General features: G+C 42.6%; 1 pseudogene across 1 annotated transcript; it reads right to left on the reverse strand.

Annotated features, from left to right (window-relative positions):
• Nucleotides 1-1,096: 1,096 nt before the first annotated feature.
• LOC311124181 (dual specificity protein phosphatase 7-like) lies at nt 1,097-20,760 on the reverse strand (annotated as a pseudogene). The gene is made up of 3 exons: nt 20,252-20,760; nt 14,746-15,177; nt 1,097-1,410 (listed from the first exon to the last, which is right to left on the reverse strand). The product of its transcript is annotated as a dual specificity protein phosphatase 7-like (transcript).
• Between the last annotated feature and the right edge of the window lie 1,532 nt (nt 20,761-22,292).

Consider the following 22,292-nt stretch of genomic DNA (forward strand, 5'->3'; position numbering starts at 1 on the left):
ACTATAAAAACAACCCAGAATATTATGAAAAGTAACTTTCTCTTGGTCTGTTTTCTCTTTAGTTATACAGGTCTCCTTCAGATGTTATAGTGCATCTGTTTCTGGTTGTGGACAGGATTATAGGAGTAGCAGTAAACATACAGTATATCCACACATTTGTGCGTACATTTATACAAATATACAAATGCATGTAGACATACATACATACATTAGTACTTGTACATGTTATATGCATCACTTGAACATACTTGTGTTTGTGTTAATAATATCTTTGTTTTTAAAAATCCAACCCTACATTCAGTAGAGTGCGATCCCCTCCATAAGGGGTGACCCCCCGCAGACACTGCAACACATTGGCACCATCATCATCATCACTCAGTAGAGTGCGATCCCCTCCATAAGGGGTGACCCCCCCCCCCCCAGACACTGCAACACATTGGCACCATCATCATCATCACTCAGTAGAGTGCGATCCCCTCCATAAGGGGTGACCCCCCCCAGACACTGCAACACATTGGCACCATCATCATCATCACTCAGTAGAGTGCGATCCCCTCCATAAGGGGTGACCCCCCCCCCCAGACACTGCAACACATTGGCACCATCATCATCATCACTCAGTAGAGTGCGATCCCCTCCATAAGGGGTGACCCCCCCCAGACACTGCAACACATTGGCACCATCATCATCATCATCACGAGGTTGTTGATGAGGTCGTCGTCCAAGAGGATCCACCATCTGTTTCCTGTCTTTGTATGAAGCTCTGTGTTCTGTTCTGTTCTACAGCGTAGCACGTCTCAGTCTACTTCTAAGACAGGCTGTTCCAAAGGCAAGACTACAAGCTTCCCAAACTACTGAGGAGAGGAGACGGGGCTTCTTCCTCTTCCTTTCTGCCCTCTGAGAGACCAACAGAGCTCTACAAGCCAAGCAGACTTCCATTTGGCCTCTGACCTGTCTCTGCCCACGCACAGTCCGTCCACCATCCCAGCTATCCGCTGTCAAAGCACAGCCAGCCTCTGAAGAGAAGAGATAAAAACATTCACATCCAAGATGGCCGCTCAAGTCCCGCCCCCCCCCCTTCCTCCCCCCCACACGCCTTCATGTAGATTCCAGCGTGTCGAGCTGGAACACGTTGTGATTGGTTGGCGTGGTGAAAAACAGCTGTTCATTGGTGGAGGAGCGGTTGTCACACGGGCTACTGAGCCCCAACGTTCTCTCAAAGTCCAAGAGCTGACCCCATGAAGTTGAAGTTGGGTGAGATGTTGGACTTCTTCTGTTTCACGAAGTCGTACGCGTCGTTGAGCGACAGGTTGAGCTTCTGCATCAGGTAGGCCACGGTTACCGTTACGGAGCGACTGATCCCTGCCAGGCAGTGCACCAGGATACCACACTGTTTGGAGCGAGCTTCGTCTGGAGGGGGGAGAGAGAAGATAAAGATACGGATTAGTTTGATGTGTTTGAGACGCAACACAGTTTAGAGTTTTGAATACTGACTTTTTTTTTTTGGGGGGGCGTGAAATGTGTGTGTTCGGAAAGATTTCAAAGAGAACAGCGATACCAACTCCACCTCTCTGGTTTCTGGTGTTTATAATAATAATAATAATAATAATATGCCATTTAGCAGACGCTTTTATCCAAAGCGACTAACGGTCATGTGCGCATACATTTTTACGTATGGGTGGTCCCGGGGATCGAACCCACTACCCTGGCGTTACAAGCGCCATGCTCTACCAGCTGAGCTACAGAGAACAGCGATACAACTCCACCTCTCTGGTTTCTGGTGTTTAACAGATATATAGTGTATCAACAGTAACAGATATATAGTGTATCTACAGTTAACAGATTTGTAGTGTATCTACAGTTAACAGATATATATAGTGTATCTACAGTTGACAGATTTGTAGTGTCTCTACAATGTGAAGTGCTGCATACCTTCATAACGTGATCTGAACAAACAACCATCTGACTGTTCAGAGTGAATGACCTATTTCCATAACTGACAAAATAATAGTTTTTAATCAGAGCAGAGTTTTCTTCATCAAACAATACATTCCATACATACAGAAACGTGCATCGAGAGATAGACGTGCGTTCCAAATGGTACCCTATTCCCTTTATATTGCACTACTTCACCAGGTCCCATTGGGGGGAGGGGGGGGGGGGAAGAGAGAGAGAGAGAGAGAGAGAGAGAGAGAGAGAGAGAGAGAGAGAGAGAGAGAGAGAGAGAGAGAGAGAGAGAGAGAGAGAGAGAGAGAGAGAGAGAGAGAGAGAGAGAGAGAGAGAGAGAGAGAGAGAGAGAGAGAGAGAGAGAGAGAGAGAGAGAGAGAGAGAGAGAGAGAGAGAGAGAGAGAGAGAGAGAGAGAGAGAGAGAGAGAGAGAGAGAGAGAGAGAGAGAGAGAGAGAGAGAGAGAGAGAGAGAGAGAGAGAGAAGAGAGAGAGAGAGAGAGAGAGAGAGAGAGAGACTGACTGACTGACTGACTGACTGACTGACTGACTGACTGACTATGGTAAAGTAGTGTACTATAAGGGGAATAGGGTGCCATTGGGATGGACACATAGATAGAAATGATCCATTATTAACAACCAAGGTGTTCCTGGATTTTATCTGGTGCAACGCTATCAAGCCATTAGAGCTTCCAAGGCTACCGTAAAGTGCTTCTCTGTCTCTCTCTCTCTCTCTCTGTGTCTCTGTCTCTCTCTTTCTCTCTCTCTCTCTCTCCTCCTCCTCCTCTCTCTCTTGATGGATGGATAGAGTATGTTTCTACTGTAGCTGTGTCTCTGACTGGGAGATTGGGGTCAGATGAACACAGACAATGGCTGTTTTAAGGAAGCCAATGTTTTGGGGGATTGTAACTTCAAGGAAATAAAGGTTGAGATGTCTGTGGCTGAAACTATCCTCCTGCATCTCGCCTGAGGTTGAGTTTAAATCAACTGTGTGAGCAGTTTCACTGGGTTGCAACATTCTGGTAACTTTCCCAGGTTTTCCAGAAATCTCTGTCGGAGGATTCCTGGATTTCCTGCTTATCCCCTCCTGATTCCAGGGATCTTCCAACCAGGATTTCTGGAGAGCTCACAGACCGGGACCGCAGAGTTCCAAACTGCCTCTGGAAGCAACGTCAGTACAAGAACTGTTCGTCGGGAGCTTCATGAAATGGGTTTCCATGGCCGAGCAGCCGCACACAAGCCTAAGATCACCATGCGCAATGCCAAGCGTCAGCTGGAGTGGTGTAAAGGTCGCCGCCATTGTACTCTGGAGCAGTGGAAATGCATTCCTGGAGTGATGAATCACACTTCACCATCTGGCAGTTCGACGGACTAATCTGGGTTTGGTGGATGCCAGGAGAACGCTACCTGCCCCAATGCATAGTGCCAACTGTAATGATCTGGGCCTGTTCTTCATGGTTCGGGCTAGGCCCCTTAGTTCCAGTGAAGGGAAATCTTAATGCTACAGCATACAATGACATTCAAGACGATTCTATGCTTCCAACTTAGTGGCAACAGTTTTGGGAAGGCCCTTTCCTGTTTCAGCATGACAATGCCCCCGTGTACAAAGCGAGGTCCATACAGAAATGGTTTGTCGAGATCGGTGTGGAAGAACTTGACTGGCCTGCACAGAGCCCTGACCTCAACCCCCATCGAACACCTTTGGGATGAATTGGAACGCCGACTGCGAGCCAGGCCTAATCGCCCAACATCAGTGCCCGACCTCACTAATGCTCTTGTGGCTGAATTGGAAGCAAGTCCCCCGCAGCAATGTTCCAACATCTAGTGGAAAGCCTTCCCAGAAGAGTGGAGGCTGTTATAGCAGCAAAGGGGGGGACCAACTCCATATTAACGCCCATGATTTTGGAATGAGATGTTGGACATACCTTTGGTCATGTAGTGTATTTCCCTAAAAGTTGAGCAGCAAACCCTGCTACCACCATTCCGGAGATCGACAAAGACCCTTAAATACTTCCTGAGTCTGACTCGATCCTTTCACGTCGTAGTGTATTTCTTAACTATGGCACTTTCAAAACAAACAAGGCATTGGACATTCCAGAGCCAAACAAAAACTCCACATTCCCATGAAGCTGAAGAGGGAAAGCCCTGGGTATTCCTCCTTGGGGATTGGAGGAGGAACGTCTAGTAGACTGATTACTGAAACACTGAAACTAACATCAAATAGTCTGATGTGAAACACTGAAACTAACGTCAAATAGTCTGATCTGAAATACTGAAACTATCGTCAAATAGTCTGATATACAATACTGAAACTATTGTCAAATTGTCTGGTCTGAAATACAGAAACTATCGTCAAATAGTCTGATCTGAAATACTGACACTGAAAATAAATAGTCTGAGCTATAATACTGAAACTAACCTGAAATAGTCTAATCTCAAATACTGAAATTAAAAACAAATCGTCTGATGTTAAATACTGAAATAGTCTGATGTTAAATACTGAAATGTACTATGAAATTGCACAAACAACTCTAAGCAAAGCTCTGTTATTATCCCTTGTGTATAGTGGTGAATCAACTGTCGTGACTCAACAGTAGTCCTACACTGTGCAGTGTGATTCTCAACTTGTCAAGAACATCTTTCTTGGTTTTCTATTTGATTCTGCGAATCCAAGGTGAAAACGAGTCTATATTGGTAGACATTGTGCTGTGCACTCTGAGTAAGTGAAGGGAAACTCTCTGAAAAGAGTGCTAATACAGGGTGTGCATCCCAAATGGCACCCTGTTCCCTATATAGTGCACTACTTTTGATCAGGGCCCAATAGGGAATAGGGTGCCATTTGGGACTCAACCCAGGCGTGACCTTGAATGGGGAAGGGTATTAATAAATCTGTCTTGTGTTGTGGTGGAAGCTTCCAAAGGCTTTTCTCTCCTGCTTTATATCACTGTGACTTCATTTCTTTCACTTTGAGTTTCACCCGTTATACGAGTTTACAATAGACGTGATTGGTTTGTTTAACCCAGTTGTTCTTCTGTAGCTCAGCTGGTAGAGCACGGCGCTCGTAACGCCAAGGTAGTGGGTTCGATCCCCGGGACCACCCATACACAAAAATGTATGCACGCATGACAGTAAGTCGTTTTGGATAAAAGCGTCTGCTAAGTGGCATATTATTATTATTCTTAATGAAGAGACAACTGTCATCACAAAAAAACGAGAAAAAAAAAACGTGGAATTTGAGAACATATCAACTTTTCAGCTGGATTTGGATTTGTCTTCTGGGACGACAGATTTACATTTAAACATTTTATGTCATTTAGCAGATGCTCTTATCCAGAGCGACTTACAGTTAGTGAGTGTATACATTGTTTTTTTTCTTCTTTTTCATACTGCCCCCCCCACCCCCCCGTGGGAATCGAACCCACAACCCTGGCGTTGCAAACGCCACGCTCTACCAACTGAGCTACATCCCTGCCGGCCATTCCCTCCCCTAACCTGGACGACGCTGGGCCAATTGTGCGCCGCCCCATGGGTCAGATAAAGATTAACTATCCAGCTAAATCTGGTGCAATGACATGTTGTACATGGAGCCTGACAAATAACAAGGAGACCCATAATGGTCCTGCTTTAAATGACGTGCAGCTTAAAAAGCGTTCATAAACACTACATAAATGTGTTACAAATCATCTAGAACCGTATGTCATGCTTTATAAAGGGTTCATAAATGTGGCATAACTGTGTGACATAACCCACTATGTCAAATATGACAAACCTGTGCTTTATAAAGGGTGGCATAAGCACCGCTTGATAAAGACCTTATAAATCATAAATTGAGGCTTCACAAAGCATTTATAACCCTGTCATGCATCTTGGTAGAGAATTGCAACGCCAGGATATTGGGTTCAATTCCCGGGACCAACCATAAGTCGCTTTGGATAAAAGTGTCTGTTTAATGTTATATATTATATTTCACTAAAACATTTCTAGGCTGGCCCAACCTCTCTCCCTCCTGGGTGTATAGTCAATATTGGACCTGACCTCAACTTCCCCCAGAATGCTGTGCTGCAGGATGACACACTCTAAAGTGGAGTCATGCACAGCAGGGCCTTTTAAAACCGTTAGCAGGGCCTTTTAAAACCGTTAGCAGGGCCTTTTAAAACCGTTAGCAGGGCCTTTTAAAACCGTTAGCAGGGCCTTTTAAAACCGTTAGCAGGGCCTTTTAAAACCGTTAGCAGGGCCTTTTAAAACCGTTAGCAGGGCCTTTTAAAACCGTTAGCAGGGCCTTTTAAAACCGTTAGCAGGGCCTTTTAAAACCGTTAGCAGGGCCTTTTAAAACCGTTAGCAGGGCCTTTTAAAACCGTTAGCAGGGCCTTTTAAAACCGTTAGCAGGGCCTTTTAAAACCGTTAGCAGGGCCTTTTAAAACCGTTAGCAGGGCCTTTTAAAACCGTTAGCAGGGCCTTTTAAAACCGTTAGCAGGGCCTTTTAAAACCGTTAGCAGGGCCTTTTAAAACCGTTAGCAGGGCCTTTTAAAACCGTTAGCAGGGCCTTTTAAAACCGTTAGCAGGGCCTTTTAAAACCGTTAGCAGGGCCTTTTAAAACCGTTAGCAGGGCCTTTTAAAACCGTTAGCAGGGCCTTTTAAAACCGTTAGCAGGGCCTTTTAAAACCGTTAGCAGGGCCTTTTAAAACCGTTAGCAGGGCCTTTTAAAACCGTTAGCAGGGCCTTTTAAAACCGTTAGCAGGGCCTTTTAAAACCGTTAGCAGGGCCTTTTAAAACCGTTAGCAGGGCCTTTTAAAACCGTTAGCAGGGCCTTTTAAAACCGTTAGCAGGGCCTTTTAAAACCGTTAGCAGGGCCTTTTAAAACCGTTAGCAGGGCCTTTTAAAACCGTTAGCAGGGCCTTTTAAAACCGTTAGCAGGGCCTTTTAAAACCGTTAGCAGGGCCTTTTAAAACCGTTAGCAGGGCCTTTTAAAACCGTTAGCAGGGCCTTTTAAAACCGTTAGCAGGGCCTTTTAAAACCGTTAGCAGGGCCTTTTAAAACCGTTAGCAGGGCCTTTTAAAACCGTTAGCAGGGCCTTTTAAAACCGTTAGCAGGGCCTTTTAAAACCGTTAGCAGGGCCTTTTAAAACCGTTAGCAGGGCCTTTTAAAACCGTTAGCAGGGCCTTTTAAAACCGTTAGCAGGGCCTTTTAAAACCATTAGCAGAGCCTTTTAAAACCGTTAGCAGGGCCTTTTAAAACCGTTAGCAGGGCCTTTTAAAACCGTTAGCAGGGCCTTTTAAAACCGTTAGCAGGGCCTTTTAAAACCGTTAGTAGGGCCTTTTAAAACCGTTAGCAGGGCCTTTTAAAACCGTTAGCAGGGCCTTTTAAAACCGTTAGCAGGGCCTTTTAAAACCATTAGTAGAGCCTTTTAAAACCGTTAGCAGGGCCTTTTAAAACCGTTAGCAGGGCCTTTTAAAACCGTTAGCAGGGCCTTTTAAAACCGTTAGCAGGGCCTTTTAAAACCGTTAGCAGGGCCTTTTAAAACCGTTAGTAGGGCCTTTTAAAACCGTTAGCAGGGCCTTTTAAAACCGTTAGCAGGGCCTTTTAAAACCGTTAGTAGGGCCTTTTAAAACCGTTAGCAGGGCCTTTTAAAACCGTTAGCAGGGCCTTTTAAAACCGTTAGTAGGGCCTTTTAAAACCGTTAGCAGGGCCTTTTAAAACCGTTAGCAGGGCCTTTTAAAACCGTTAGCAGGGCCTTTTAAAACCGTTAGCAGGGCCTTTTAAAACCGTTAGCAGGGCCTTTTAAAACCGTTAGCAGGGCCTTTTAAAATCGTTAGCAGGGCCTTTTAAAACCGTTAGTAGGGCCTTTTAAAATCAGTTTGTATTTTTTGCCTACTTCTGTATGGATTTTTTCATTTCCGTTTTTCTTTTTCCAGGTTACAGATTTCCCACATTTGTTCTGTTTTCCCCCAGTTTGTAATAGATAAACAGCACAATGTGATTTTCTGTGTTCACCACAATGCTTAAACCACATCAGGGGAAAACTTAGATTTTTGAGTGTAGGTGCCTTTTAATTCAGTGGGCAGGCCCTGCACTGTCGTTTTGGTTAGCGGGTTTACTGTAGTGCAGTAAGCTCACGTGATGTGATTCGGCCAACGAGTGGAGTGAAAGGCCAGCAACACTCCGCATTATTCAGAACCCCGTGAAATGACACCATATATACATTCTACAGACCCTTCTGAGTATTCCCTACAATACTTTTACTGCGGCACCTAGAATAATTATTGCTCTATAACCCAATATGTTACATATACAGTGATTTGTGTTGAGGGCATTTATTTGACCTTAGAACATGTTTTAAAACCCACATTTAATGCAAATGTCACTTAAATATGAACAAATATGAATCAATGTTAATTTTGAGACAACTATTTTTCATATATCATGAATGGTTATTGACACTTTTCTATTATTACATGGGGGACTTTTTAATCTTTTAAATTTCTGAAATTCCGTGACCCGGAAGTACTTTTTTAGCGTTGCTGACGAGGCGCTGATCATGTGTTCGGAAATCAAATGCCCACTTGTGCTGCCACTGGACAGCGAAAAGCAAGTAAGTTAACCTTTATTTATTGTCATTTAAATTAGTTTGTAGTACTTAAGTGATGAGATTATATACTGTAGCTACCTCAATCGTTATTTCAAATAATTTCTCAATTTAGCTAGCTAGCAGGCTCAGCTAAATACAAATCCCCTTAGACATGACTGTAAGTCGCTTTGGATAAAAGCGTCTGCTAAATGGCATATTATATTATATTATTATATAAAGCCATGTCTCATAGTCACGTCATGAGAGTTTCCCCATCTTCCCATTTAGAGTTCCTGGCGCTGCACAGAAATGCCCTTATCCAGATGGTGTGACAAAGGCATTTCCTAACATACCTGCTAACTCTCTTTGTTGTTACTTTTAAAGGTTGGAACCAACATGCTGTAACCTCCAGCAGGCAGAGAGGTGAAGAACCATTCGTCCTCCAGCAGGCAGAGAGGTGAAGAACCATTCGTCCTCCAGTTCAGGGACAAGCTGCACTATTCACAGCCCTGTGTAGTGTTCAATGTAATTGCATTGCTGGACTTTTTTGAAAACTTCATGTATTTTGTATTGTTTTAAAAATGTACAAATAAAAGGAAATGTATGGTTTAAACATGTATTTTAATGTTCATTTGTTTAAGCTCTTAGTGATAATTCCCTAAGTGTTAATATCATTAAGCCTTTATGTATGTATTCATGCAGTAAGTACAGCGTCATATGATACAAGACATTCATGTATATGTTATGAATTACAATTTAAATTGTTTTAGTTTAAATAATTTAGCAGACGCTATTATCCAGAGTGACTTACAGTGAGTGCATACATTTTTCATACTTTTTTTCATAATGGTCCCCCTGTGGGAATCGAACCCACAACCCTGGCGTTGCACGCTCCATGCTCTACCAACTGAGCTACACGGGACACCGTGTGTTATAAATGACCAGAGGGGTCTGACTAAATTAAGTACAGCATGATGCGATATAGAGTCTTTATGGATGTGTTATGAATGACCGAAGGTGTCTCACTTCAAACTAAGTGTTACAGGACACTACATGAAGTGTCACTAATCAGGTTATTAACGTTCTGCTGATTTATGACGGTTCTCTCGTGATCCACAGGTTACTGTAGGGTGAGAGACGTATTTAAATGGACTGATGGGCCTGAAAAGCTTGTGTGTGTGTCAGAACTAAGATGATTTGGAGGAGTCCATCCTGAGACTACCTCACCAGGTATTCCTCTTCTGTTCCCATGGAGACCAGGGCTTGATTACAACCTGTCACAATGGTGCCAACATTTTGTGGTTGATCTTTCAGAGGGGGAGTGGGTGAATGTGTCAAAGACCTGACTGGGCCCCGCACCGCTCGGGTATGGCTTGTTATATTGTTGTGTTAAAGACCTGACTGGGCCCAGCACCGCTCGGGTATGGCTTGTTATATTGTTCTGTTAAAGACCTGACTGGGCCCAGCACCGCTCGGGTATGGCTCGTTATATTGTTGTGTTAAAGACCTGACTGGGCCCCGCACCGCTCGGGTATGGCTTGTTATATTGTTCTGTTAAAGACCTGACTGGGCCCAGCACCGCTCGGGTATGGCTGGTTATATTGTTGTGTTAAAGACCTGACAGGGCCCCGGCACCGCTCGGGTATGGCTCGTTGTTGTTGTGTTAAAGACCGGACTGGGCCCAGCACCGCTCGGGTATGGCTTGTTATATTGTTGTGTTAAAGACCTGACTGGGCCCGGCACCGCTCGGGTATGGCTCGTTATATTGTTCTGTTAAAGACCTGACTGGGCCCAGCACCGCTCGGGTATGGCTTGTTATATTGTTCTGTTAAAGACCTGACTGGGCCCCGGCACCGCTCGGGTATGGCTTGTTATATTGTTCTGTTAAAGACCTGACTGGGCCCAGCACCGCTCGGGTATGGCTGGTTATATTGTTGTGTTAAAGACCTGACTGGGCCCAGCACCGCTCGGGTATGGCTCGTTGTTGTTGTGTTAAAGACCTGACTGGGCCCAGCACCGCTCGGGTATGGCTTGTTATATTGTTGTGTTAAAGACCTGACTGGGCCCCGGCACCGCTCGGGTATGGCTTGTTATATTGTTGTGTTAAAGACCTGACTGGGCCCCGCACCGCTCGGGTATGGCTCGTTATATTGTTGTGTTAAAGACCTGACTGGGCCCAGCACCGCTCGGGTATGGCTTGTTATATTGTTGTGTTAAAGACCTGACTGGGCCCAGCACCGCTCGGTATGGCTCGTTGTTGTTGTTGTGTTAAAGACCTGACTGGGCCCAGCACCGCTCGGGTATGGCTTGTTATATTGTTCTGTTAAAGACCTGACTGGGCCCAGCACCGCTCGGGTATGGCTTGTTATATTGTTGTGTTAAAGACCTGACTGGGCCCAGCACCGCTCGGGTATGGCTTGTTATATTGTTCTGTTAAAGACCTGACTGGGCCCCGCACCGCTCGGGTATGGCTCGTTATATTGTTCTGTTAAAGACCTGACTGGGCCCAGCACCGCTCGGGTATGGCTCGTTATATTGTTGTGTTAAAGACCTGACTGGGCCCAGCACCGCTCGGGTATGGCTCGTTATATTGTTGTGTTAAAGACCTGACTGGGCCCAGCACCGCTCGGTATGGCTCGTTGTTGTTGTTGTGTTAAAGACCTGACTGGGCCCAGCACCGCTCGGGTATGGCTTGTTATATTGTTCTGTTAAAGACCTGACTGGGCCCAGCACCGCTCGGGTATGGCTTGTTATATTGTTGTGTTAAAGACCTGACTGGGCCCAGCACCGCTCGGGTATGGCTTGTTATATTGTTGTGTTAAAGACCTGACTGGGCCCAGCACCGCTCGGGTATGGCTGGTTATATTGTTCTGTTAAAGACCTGACTGGGCCCAGCACCGCTTGGGTATGGCTTGTTATATTGTTCTGTTAAAGACCTGACTGGGCCCAGCACCGCTTGGGTATGGCTGGTTATATTGTTGTGTTAAAGACCTGACTGGGCCCAGCACCGCTCGGGTATGGCTGGTTATATTGTTCTGTTAAAGACCTGACTGGGCCCAGCACCGCTCGGGTATGGCTCGTTGTTGTTGTTGTTGTTGTTGTTGTTGTTGTTGTGTGCATGTAATGTGTTCTGAGGAACATGTAACTTGGTTCCAGAAGAAAGACCATTTCAATTTCTCAAGGTAAGTGTTTCTTGGTGTAACGTCGTCACCAGGCTATTGCAAACACAGCACATATAAGCCTGGGATATCAACCATTCAGAGATCGTCTTAGAGGGAGTGACCCATATAATTCTACAGGAGTGACCTTACTGAGTAAAGTATGTGTCATCGTCACTACTTAACACAGTCAAAAAGTCATCATTATTTCTAAACTCTGCCCATTACCACAATTTATCTTCTTAAAATGTGATTTTAAACCTAACCCTAACTAATGAAGGCCAAGTTTGATGCGTCGGTCCACCAGACCTCCCGCGCATTTGGACGGAAGTGTCTGGGAACGAGATTAGGTGTAACGTGACTAGCATGACTTCACTTCAGAGCGTGTGCCATTCTTCAGCACAAAATGTCACCCTTTTATAAAGCACGTTTATATCCTATTTGACATAGTGGGTTACGTCACACAGTTATGCCACATTTATGAACCCTTTATAAAGCATGACACATGGTTATAGATGCTTTGTAACACATTTATGTAGTGCTTTATGAAGCCTTTATAAGCTGCACGTCGTTTAAAGTGGGACCGAATAATACAAGTCATTCAGATAACTATAAGGCTAATTTGGGGAATAATGTCTGTCAAGTAATGTGTGAGATCAGAGCTTTGATGAAGTGATACTCTGTACCTTCAGCCTTCTGGAGGCGTTTAACTTCTGACTGAAGGCTGGCAACCGTGTAACACAACCACATTACAGTAATGGAATGAGGTGATGTAATAGACAGTAGATGAAGAAGCTGGCATCAACCGACAACCTTTAACCTCTGGGTGCAGCGGAGGGTAACCTGAATCATTTAAAAACTAGGTATATCCTTCATTCATCAGTCTTCACAATGGTTCTCAAGATGACCTGCTTCATTCACAGATTCCCTTCTGTGGTGTAACGAGTGTGCTAGAAACCTTAGGCCAACTTTTGATGAGTTATTTAAAGGCCCACTCTGTGATTTGATAATAATATAATCCCTGCAATGACTCGGATCAAGTCATGACTCTTTCATGGTGTGAAATGAGACGTGTAGCAGGAAATACCACAAACCGCTCAGAAGACATAAATCAACTCAGAGTTCAATATTGTTCCTTGGAGGGTGAAGCAACGTTTTGTTCCTTGGAGGATAAAGCAACGTTTTGTTGCGTCTGAGGTGGGGCTTGTTAGCTTAAGTTGCTGACTTATAAATCTATATTTGAGTAATAAGACCTGTTAATGTACTTATAAATCTATATGTTTTAAGCAATAAGACCTGTTAATGTACTTATAAATCTATATGTTTTAAGCAATAAGACCTGTTAATGTACTTATAAATCTATATGTTTTAAGCAATAAGACCTGTTAATGTACTTATAAATCTATATGTTTTAAGCAATGAGATCTGTTAATGTATTATAAATCTATATGTTTTAAGCAATAAGATTTGGCATTGTAGTAATAAACCTATACGATATGTTTTAGGCAATAACACCTGTTATTGTACTTGTTATTGTACGGGCGGCAGGTAGCCTAGCGAAAGGTTTCTGGTTCGAATCCCCGAGCTGACTAGGTGAAAAATCTGTCGATGTGCCTTTGAGCAAGGCACTTAACCCTAGTCGCTCTGAATAAGAGCGTCTGATAAACGACTAAGATTTACATTTTTATTTTGTAATTTATAAATCTACATGTTTTAAGCATAAATATGAGTTATTGTACTTATAAATCTAATCAAATCAAATAAGCAATAAGACCGCTTGTTTGACTCATCCTTCAATAGATATGAGGCACAATCAAATTGGATTAATCTATTTATGCCTAATTTAGTGTTATATTAATAGTTATATAACCTGAATGTTGGTGAAATGTCTAGACTTGACAGTTCATGCAGTTTTAGTATTCTGATCACAGAGTTCGGATCATAGAGTTCGGATCACAGAGTTCTGATCACAGAGTTCTGATCACAGAGTTCTGATCACGGAATTCTGAACGCGTCATGCGTCTACACCTACATGTAAATGTGTCTACCGTGTCCACAGTGTGTCCGGATTCCCTTTTCCCGCGCTATATTCAGATGCCAGTATGCATTCTACAAACGGTGGAATAGGCTAAATCTGATAACAACACCACAACTAATGGCAGTAGCTAACTACTGTTGCTAACTAGCCAGGTAAACTCTGTAGCTAGCCAGCAAGCAACGTTAAAGGGATTGCAAACAGGTTAGCATAACTCTAGCCAAACAGAAAATAGTTTTTCTAAATATGAGCTAGCTGGCTAGCATTTATGAGGCCAGCAAACACGTTCCTCACACGCTAGTAACGTATTTCCTCCAACGGTATAATGAGAAGGTGCCTCTCGCTCCCAAAACACACGTTTTCTGGAGACTTGCGGGAGGATTGCTGATGAACGACGCCCGCTGTATGCCCTTTTGGTAGCCTGATTTGCATCCAGACTGAGGAGAAATCTGCACACAATCCCTGACCACCTCCTGAAGTGGTCAGACAGATCCGAACACAATCAGACCACAAAGTGACTTTTGTGCGTCTAGACCCGTCTTTTCAATGCGATCTTTATATTCTGATAGCAGAAGTCGCATGTAAGTGTCAAGTGTAGACCACAGTTCTCTGATGAATCAGCTATGAGATAGGTTCATAAGATGTTGCGAAAACGAACATCACAAAACAAGACTTCAAAAGACTGTAAACTCACATCTGATCTGTAAAAGACTGTACACTCCAACTGATCTGTAAAAGACTGCAAACTCCAAATGATCTGTAAAAGACTGTACACTCCAACTGATCTGTAAAAGACTGTACACTCCAACTGATCTGTAAAAGACTGTACACTCCAAATGATCTGTAAAAGACTGTACACTCCAACTGATCTGTAAAAGACTGCAAACTCCAAATGATCTGTAAAAGACTGTACACTCCAACTGATCTGTAAAAGACTGTACACTCCAACTGATCTGTAAAAGACTGTACACTCCAAATGATCTGTAAAAGACTAAACTCCAACTGATCTGTTAAAGCATCCAAATGAGGCCACTTATACTCACCAATGAAAGAAATGGCCTCTGGGAAAAACTGTGAGAGATTTTGGCTCCAGTGATCGGAGATGGGGATCTGTTTGTACTTGAAGTCTCCGTCATGTTCAAACATGTTGGGCAGGTTGGGTGTGACGTTGAGGATGTACTTGATGTTGTACTTCCCCAGGACGTCCAGGTTGGCTGAGTCTTTGGCACATCCCAGGTAAAGGTAGGGTAAGATCTGGACCGGGAAGGCAGGCTGGTTGTTGGGGAGAGGGCTGCCCTCGGAGTCGGTGGCGCTGCCCGGTTCCCTGTCCGATGACTCCCCATCAGAACAGTCCGAGCTGATCCTCAGCCCACCCAGACCCAGGACGGAGGCAGGCGGGGAGCTGCTGGGGCAGGAACAGTCCAGGTTGGTCTCACAGTGCTCAGGGTACTCCGTCTGGAACTTGTTGAAGCCACCTGGAAACAACAACAGAGACTAATTAGAATATAATAGAATATATTAGGGTAAAATATAATACAACTATTGTCCTGGAAATTACAACAATACAGAGATGGATCAGAATCCCAATATAAGAATAGAATAGAATAGAATAGAGTAGAATAGAGTAGAGTAGAATAGAGTAGAATATAGTAGAGTAGAATAGACTAGACTAGAATATAGTAGAGTACAATATAGTAGAATAGATTAGAGTAGAATAGAGTAGAATAGAGTAGCATAGAAAATAGTAGAATAGAGCAGAATAGAGTAGAGTTGAATATAGTAGGATAGAATAGAGTAGAATAAAGTAGAATAGTGTAGAATACAATAGAGTAGAACAGAGTAGAGTAGAATAAAGTAGAATAGAATGGGGTAGAATATAATATAGTAGAATTGAGTAGTAGAATAGAATATAGTAAAATAGAGTAGAGTAGAGTAGAATATAGTAGAGTAAAAAAAGAATATAATAGAATAGAGTAGAATTGAAAATAGTAGAATAGAATAGAGTAGAGTAGAATAGAGCAGAGTAGAGTATAATACAATATAGTAGAATAGAGTAGAATATAATATAATAAAATACAATAAAATAGAGTAGAATATAGTAGAATACAATAAAATAGAGTAGAATAGAGTAGAATACAATAAAATAGAGTAGAATAGAGTAGAGTATAATACAATAGAGTAGAATAGAGTAGAATAGAAAACAGTAGAAACAAATAGAACCCCTGGAAACACAGCAATACAGAGATGGGTCAGAATTACAATATGAGAATGATTGTGCGGCATGTTGTCATTTCACCTATTCAAAAAAAGTACAATACAGAGAAATGAAATTGTGAGCATTAGAATATAACTTTATTGTCCAATGTGAATTGGAAAGTCATCTCTGTGTGATGAAAGGTTGTGTAAACTTTTCATTTAATCTACTCAATTAGTACTGAGATTTATGAAAATACTGTACACAAAAAGGTTGTGTGTGTGTGTGTACACAGCATGTACATATTCAAAGTGGTGAAATAAAAAAGTACATTGTGCCAACGCAAACAACCAGATACTATGTATATGTGTCAGACAGGAAAAGGATATGGACCTACTTCCTACACGATGGTAAAATAAATGTATACTGATATATTATCACATTACATCCTATAACACAATAATAAACCCATTTCATACACTGATGTTTTTGGTAATGTGATTACTGTATATCCCATGTTTCCAGTCCTTCAATAAAATGCTGGAGAAAAAATGTTTTGCCCGTGCTACAGACAGCTGCAAGGTCTGCTAATATAGGATTAGCAAAGGCCCAGTGCACTACCTTTGGTGATTTTATTTATTTATATACAAATAAAAAATACAAACAATTTATTCTTATTTTTCAGGGGGTGCGGCAGAACCCTCAGAACCCTCAGAACCCTCAGAACCCTCATCAGAACCCTCAGAACCCTCATCAGAACCCTCATCAGAACCCTCAGAACCCCTACTTCCTGCGGCTATGTGTACAGTATCCTACCACTGATCTGATCTAAGGGGACATCTAAGTGACAGGGCCATAGAGTGTCATGTGTGGACTTTTTGTGAATGACAGGTGACAGTGAGCCTCAGACATGTAGGCCTATGGAATACTTCCCTCAACTATTACCATTTTCATAATGACAAGATAAGACAACAGTGGTCTATGGTCAGGATTGTAATGATTCTGTAATGTTGTGAACAGGTTGTAGGTCATATCTCTATAGCCTAGTGTAACAAGGTTGGTTATGTTTCCACTTGCCACTGCAGAAATATGTATTCGATGTTTATGTATTCCTATTGGTTGGTTGAATTTACATATCAATAAGGTGTTACGCCATTGGTTATGTTTGCAGATAGGGGGGAGATCGTGAACGTCAGTTCTTCTCAGTCTGATATTTCTATGCAAGTGGTAGGTCACGTTCTATTGTCATGTTTACAACGTGTACGAGTTCACTGTGTACATGTCCTGATGTGTATATATGTGTACAGTACCTGTTAGATATTGGCAGAATCCTGGGACGTGCTTTTGTATGCTATTGCTGTAAGAGTGAGTTAGCTAGCATGCTCTAATTGTAATGGTCACATTAGCTCCCTGCTAATTCAGTTATTTCTATACTAACAGACGAAAACATGAATCTACAGCCATCAACATACTGTTGTCCTGCACATCTAATGTGCTTCCTTCCTCGTGTCTATCGTCAGGTACATAGATTTGTTGTATTTTGTACTATCTTTGTCATTATGATGTTTGATTACAAAATACTTAGTCTGATATTGACATGCAAGCGACAAATCTCTGGCTGGACAGTCCTTTCTTTAAAAACACAACGCAAGAGAGTTACGAAGTACGAGCACATCTGTTACACTAGCAGCTAGTCTCAGAAGCACGGTGTAGAAGTGGTTCCTGAATATCAGACAGTGAACCTGAAACATGTTTGGAATATTTTCCTCAACTACTATTATTTCCCTACACACATGAGATAAGACATGAATGGGCCTATAGTCAGGATGGAAATAGATCTATAGTCAGGATGGTAATAGATCTATAGTCAGGATGGTAATAGATCTATAGTCAGGATGGTAATAGATCTGTGGTCAGGATGGTACTAGATCTATAGTCAGGATGGTAATAGATCTATAGTCAGGATGGTAATAGATCTATAGTCAGGATGGTAATAGATCTATAGTCAGGATGGTAATAGATCTGTGGTCAGGATGGTACTAGATCTATAGTCAGGATGGTAATAGATCTATAGTCAGGATGGTAATAGATCTATAGTCAGGATGGTAATAGATCTGTGGTCAGGATGGTACTAGATCTATAGTCAGGATGGTAATAGATCTATAGTCAGGATGGTAATAGATCTATAGTCAGGATGGTAATAGATCTATAGTCAGGATGGTACTAGATCTATAGTCAGGATGGTAATAGATCTATAGTCAGGATGGTAATAGATCTGTGGTCAGGATGGTAATAGATCTATAGTCAGGATGGTAATAGATCTATAGTCAGGATGGTAATAGATCTATAGTCAGGATGGTAATAGATCTATAGTCAGGATGGTAATAGATCTATGGTCAGGATGGTACTAGATCTATAGTCAGGATGGTAATAGATCTGTGGTCAGGATGGTACTAGATCTATAGTCAGGATGGTAATAGATCTGTGGTCAGGATGGTAATCGATCTGTGGTCAGGATGGTAATAGATCTATAGTCAGGATGGTAATAGATCTATGGTCAGGATGGTACTAGATCTATAGTCAGGATGGTAATAGATCTATAGTCAGGATGGTAATAGATCTGTGGTCAGGATGGTAATAGATCTATAGTCAGGATGGTAATAGATCTATAGTCAGGATGGTAATAGATCTGTGGTCAGGATGGTACTAGATCTATAGTCAGGATGGTAATAGATCTATAGTCAGGATGGTAATAGATCTATAGTCAGGATGGTAATAGATCTGTGGTCAGGATGGTACTAGATCTGTGGTCAGGATGGTAATAGATCTGTGGTCAGGATGGTAATAGATCTATAGTCAGGATGGTAATAGATCTATAGTCAGGATGGTAATAGATCTATAGTCAGGATGGTAATAGATCTGTGGTCAGGATGGTACTAGATCTGTGGTCAGGATGGTACTAGATCTGTGGTCAGGATGGTAATAGATCTGTGGTCAGGATGGTAATAGATCTATAGTCAGGATGGTAATAGATCTGTGGTCAGGATGGTAATAGATCTGTGGTCAGGATGGTAATAGATCTATAGTCAGGATGGTACTAGATCTATAGTCAGGATGGTACTAGATCTATAGTCAGGATGGTAATAGATCTGTGGTCAGGATGGACAGCCTCTATAGTATACTCTCAGCAGTTCAATGTACAGTAGGCTACAAGTGTTTTATTGTTCATTCATGAAAGTACACATTAATAATATAATTATAATTATAATTATACATTACATGAGACAGTAATGAATAGTGGAAGGTCTTTAGCACGGGTCTGATTCTGCTGTCATAAATAGGTTGTATTATCTCACTCTACAGTCTAGTCTCAGCAACACACAGCATAGAAGTAGTTCCTGAATGACGGTGAGCCCGAAACATGTTTAGGAATAGTTCACTCAACTATTATTATTTTCCTACACACATAAAATAAGACACGAATGGGCCTATGGCGAGAATGGTGTTGATTGTGTGGTATAAAGGAAAGGTTTGTATATAGCCTAGACTAGTGTCAGACAGCACACAGTGAAGAAATAGTTCCTGTTCTGTTCATTCATGAAATGCACGTCTTTTCCTGAAGAAGCACTTGACAACATGGCGGAGCCATGTTAGAGCATTAATTGAAAACATCTTTGCCTCGTTCAACATTCTTTCAAAGTTAAAACTCAAATAATTAATATAACATATTTTACTCTAATAGATTAACAATCGAAAACGGGGTTGAAACTTGGTGATTCTTACTACTGTCACGGTGTGGGAAATAAGCGACTATTTGACAATAGAATAAGTTATTTTCAACACTGCTTATTTTATAAAGGCAGTCGTGAAGCGGAAGGGGAATAAAAATCGAGAGAAATATTATTGGTTTTATTAATTTGAATCACTTGAGGAAAATATAGACCTTTATTTCTTTATTTTACACATTATTATATAGGAACCGTGGCTGCCTTCCGTTGACTTTTCATTTAGACAAAAATTATTTTACAACTTTAATATGATACAGAACACAATCAAATAGGCACTCCATAGTCGATAATACCATTGTGGTGAGAGGGAAACGAATGGATCCATACCGCTGCCTTGACTTAGCTACAATGTAACTTTGCGCTATGGTCCATTTGTAACTGTTTCATTAGACAAGTGGTCTACCTAGTCTCTGAACTCGGACATGTAGGAATAAAATAGAAATTGTGCTATAGTCCAAATGTTTTTGCTGTTGTATTAGACAAGTAGCCTAGTCTCTAGACGTAAAAAAAAAAAAAAAAAAGGTACCAGGAACATAAAATAATAGAATCGAAGAAGTTCATTCTCACCTTCCAGGTAGAAAGCCTTACAACCTTCATCTCGGAGCTTTTGCAGAAGCAAGCCGAGAACAGAGCTCGCCACCCCGGTCTCCTGCCAGTCCGTAGTGGCCTCGTCGTAGAGAAGAACCATGTCCGTCTTGCACCGCTTCACGAATTTCTCCTTATCCTCGTTGTTGGGGATGATGGACCGGATCGGTAGATTCCCCTTCTTAAGTCTCCGCAGCATCAAACCGGGTATCGCCAGGTTGATGGCCGACTCGATGTGCGACGATTCGTAGAGCTCGTGCGATCGGCAGTCCAACAGTAGTAGCGAGCTCACCCCGAGCCCGGACTCCAGTTCTTCTTGAAGCCATTCCACACTTTTACTCGACATAATCTCTGTCACGTCCCGGGAACCGTTCCAAAGATGAATTTTCATTAGGGAAATGTGGAGGTGGCTCTTTGCAGTAACATGAGGGGGGAGATAAAAAATCACGGCGCTAAACTTCTACTGCTGTGGATAGGGACAGAACCGAATCCGCTCTGATCACTTTCGTCCACCGATATAGCAGCACCTCTGCTCGCCAAGGCTGGTTGACCGAGTGAACACACCACCAGGCTTGAACACATTAAGGATATTTTTCTTTCAGTCCGTAGGCTAGAAATTATGCTGGGTTCATTCAGATGCGGTCGACGTCCATTTGATACTGCGGTCTTATAGCTGCCCTTTACTGAAAATGACCTATATCGCGTTATTATATAAATCTGATGAAAATGTGGATTCCGGTTGGATCGTAGCTATAGCACATTATTTTAACGTTTGCCATTCGACCGCCTCCCGTGTGTCATTTCCAGTAACCGCTGTGACAAGCAGGCAGAACTAAAAGGGGTTTGCAGACAGTAGGCATGTCACTGTAGGAGGAGCTGGGGCAACAGTTAAAGACGCAGCATACAGCATTGGAGAGGAGAGGCTGTTGCTTTCAGACATCATGTCCCTCTCTCTCACCAACTTGGACAGCAACAAATGTCCTAAAATATTACACTGATGATTCATTCAACCCTGTCGGATTCTTAGGGGTCATTCAACCCTGTCTGATTAATAAGGGGGGGGGGGGGGACCGGGACCGGGACCGGGACCGGGACCGGAGAAGAAGCACCGTCTATTGGGACCTCCAAATGCATAGATTGCGTAATCGCGTTTAGACACCTTTTTGGGCAACCTCTGGCACACAGGCCATATCCCATTTATCATCCACAATGGAATAGGAGGATAGCCATTGGACCATAACAATACAAATAGTCCGAACCATACCCATTCTCAACGTCCACATAGATGCTTTTCAATATAGAGATATTAGAAACTAAGGACAGTGCGTAATGCTCTATCGGTGGATACAGAAGAGTCAGATGCAGCCGGTTCCTCTTTAACATATCTGCCCCCCTCTCTGTCTCACCCTCCCTCCCTCCCTCCATCCTCTCTCTCTCACCCTCCCAACCTGAGAAGAACATTCATTATGAATGGACCGCCCCACGATTGAAAAAAAATATCTCATGGTTGATAAAACCCGATGATAAAATCTGACTGAAATTAACCTGTAGTTGACCACAAGCAAACGAATTGTCATCTGCGCCACATTAAGGGACTCTATTATATTCCCACTCTATTCTATTCCATTATATTCTATTCCGTTATATTCTATTTCATTTCATGGTATTCTATTCTAAATAGAATACCATAGAAGTTATATAATTGACAAGTACAGTCAGTGGTTTTACTGGCCTACTCCTTTGGACAGCTAAGTAGTATATTTGTACAGTTGGAACCTACATCCACTAATGGAGAGAGAAATTTAGCTTTACACACATACACACACACACACACACACACACACACACAGCTGCAGGACAGAAGGTGTAGAGAGCCACTGACAGCAGACAATGGCGCTTTATCCCTCAGCCCCAATGACTTACAGTTACTCCAGACTCTCTGACAGTGAGCTCTTGTGTTTCCATCCCTCTCATCACAAACCCCCCATGAACAATAAGTTACAGACCTACCCACTGAGCGCTA

This window comes from Coregonus lavaretus (genome assembly GCF_964263955.1).
Source record: "Coregonus lavaretus genome assembly, contig: HAP1_SCAFFOLD_3236, whole genome shotgun sequence".
NCBI classification, from domain to species: domain Eukaryota; kingdom Metazoa; phylum Chordata; class Actinopteri; order Salmoniformes; family Salmonidae; genus Coregonus; species Coregonus lavaretus.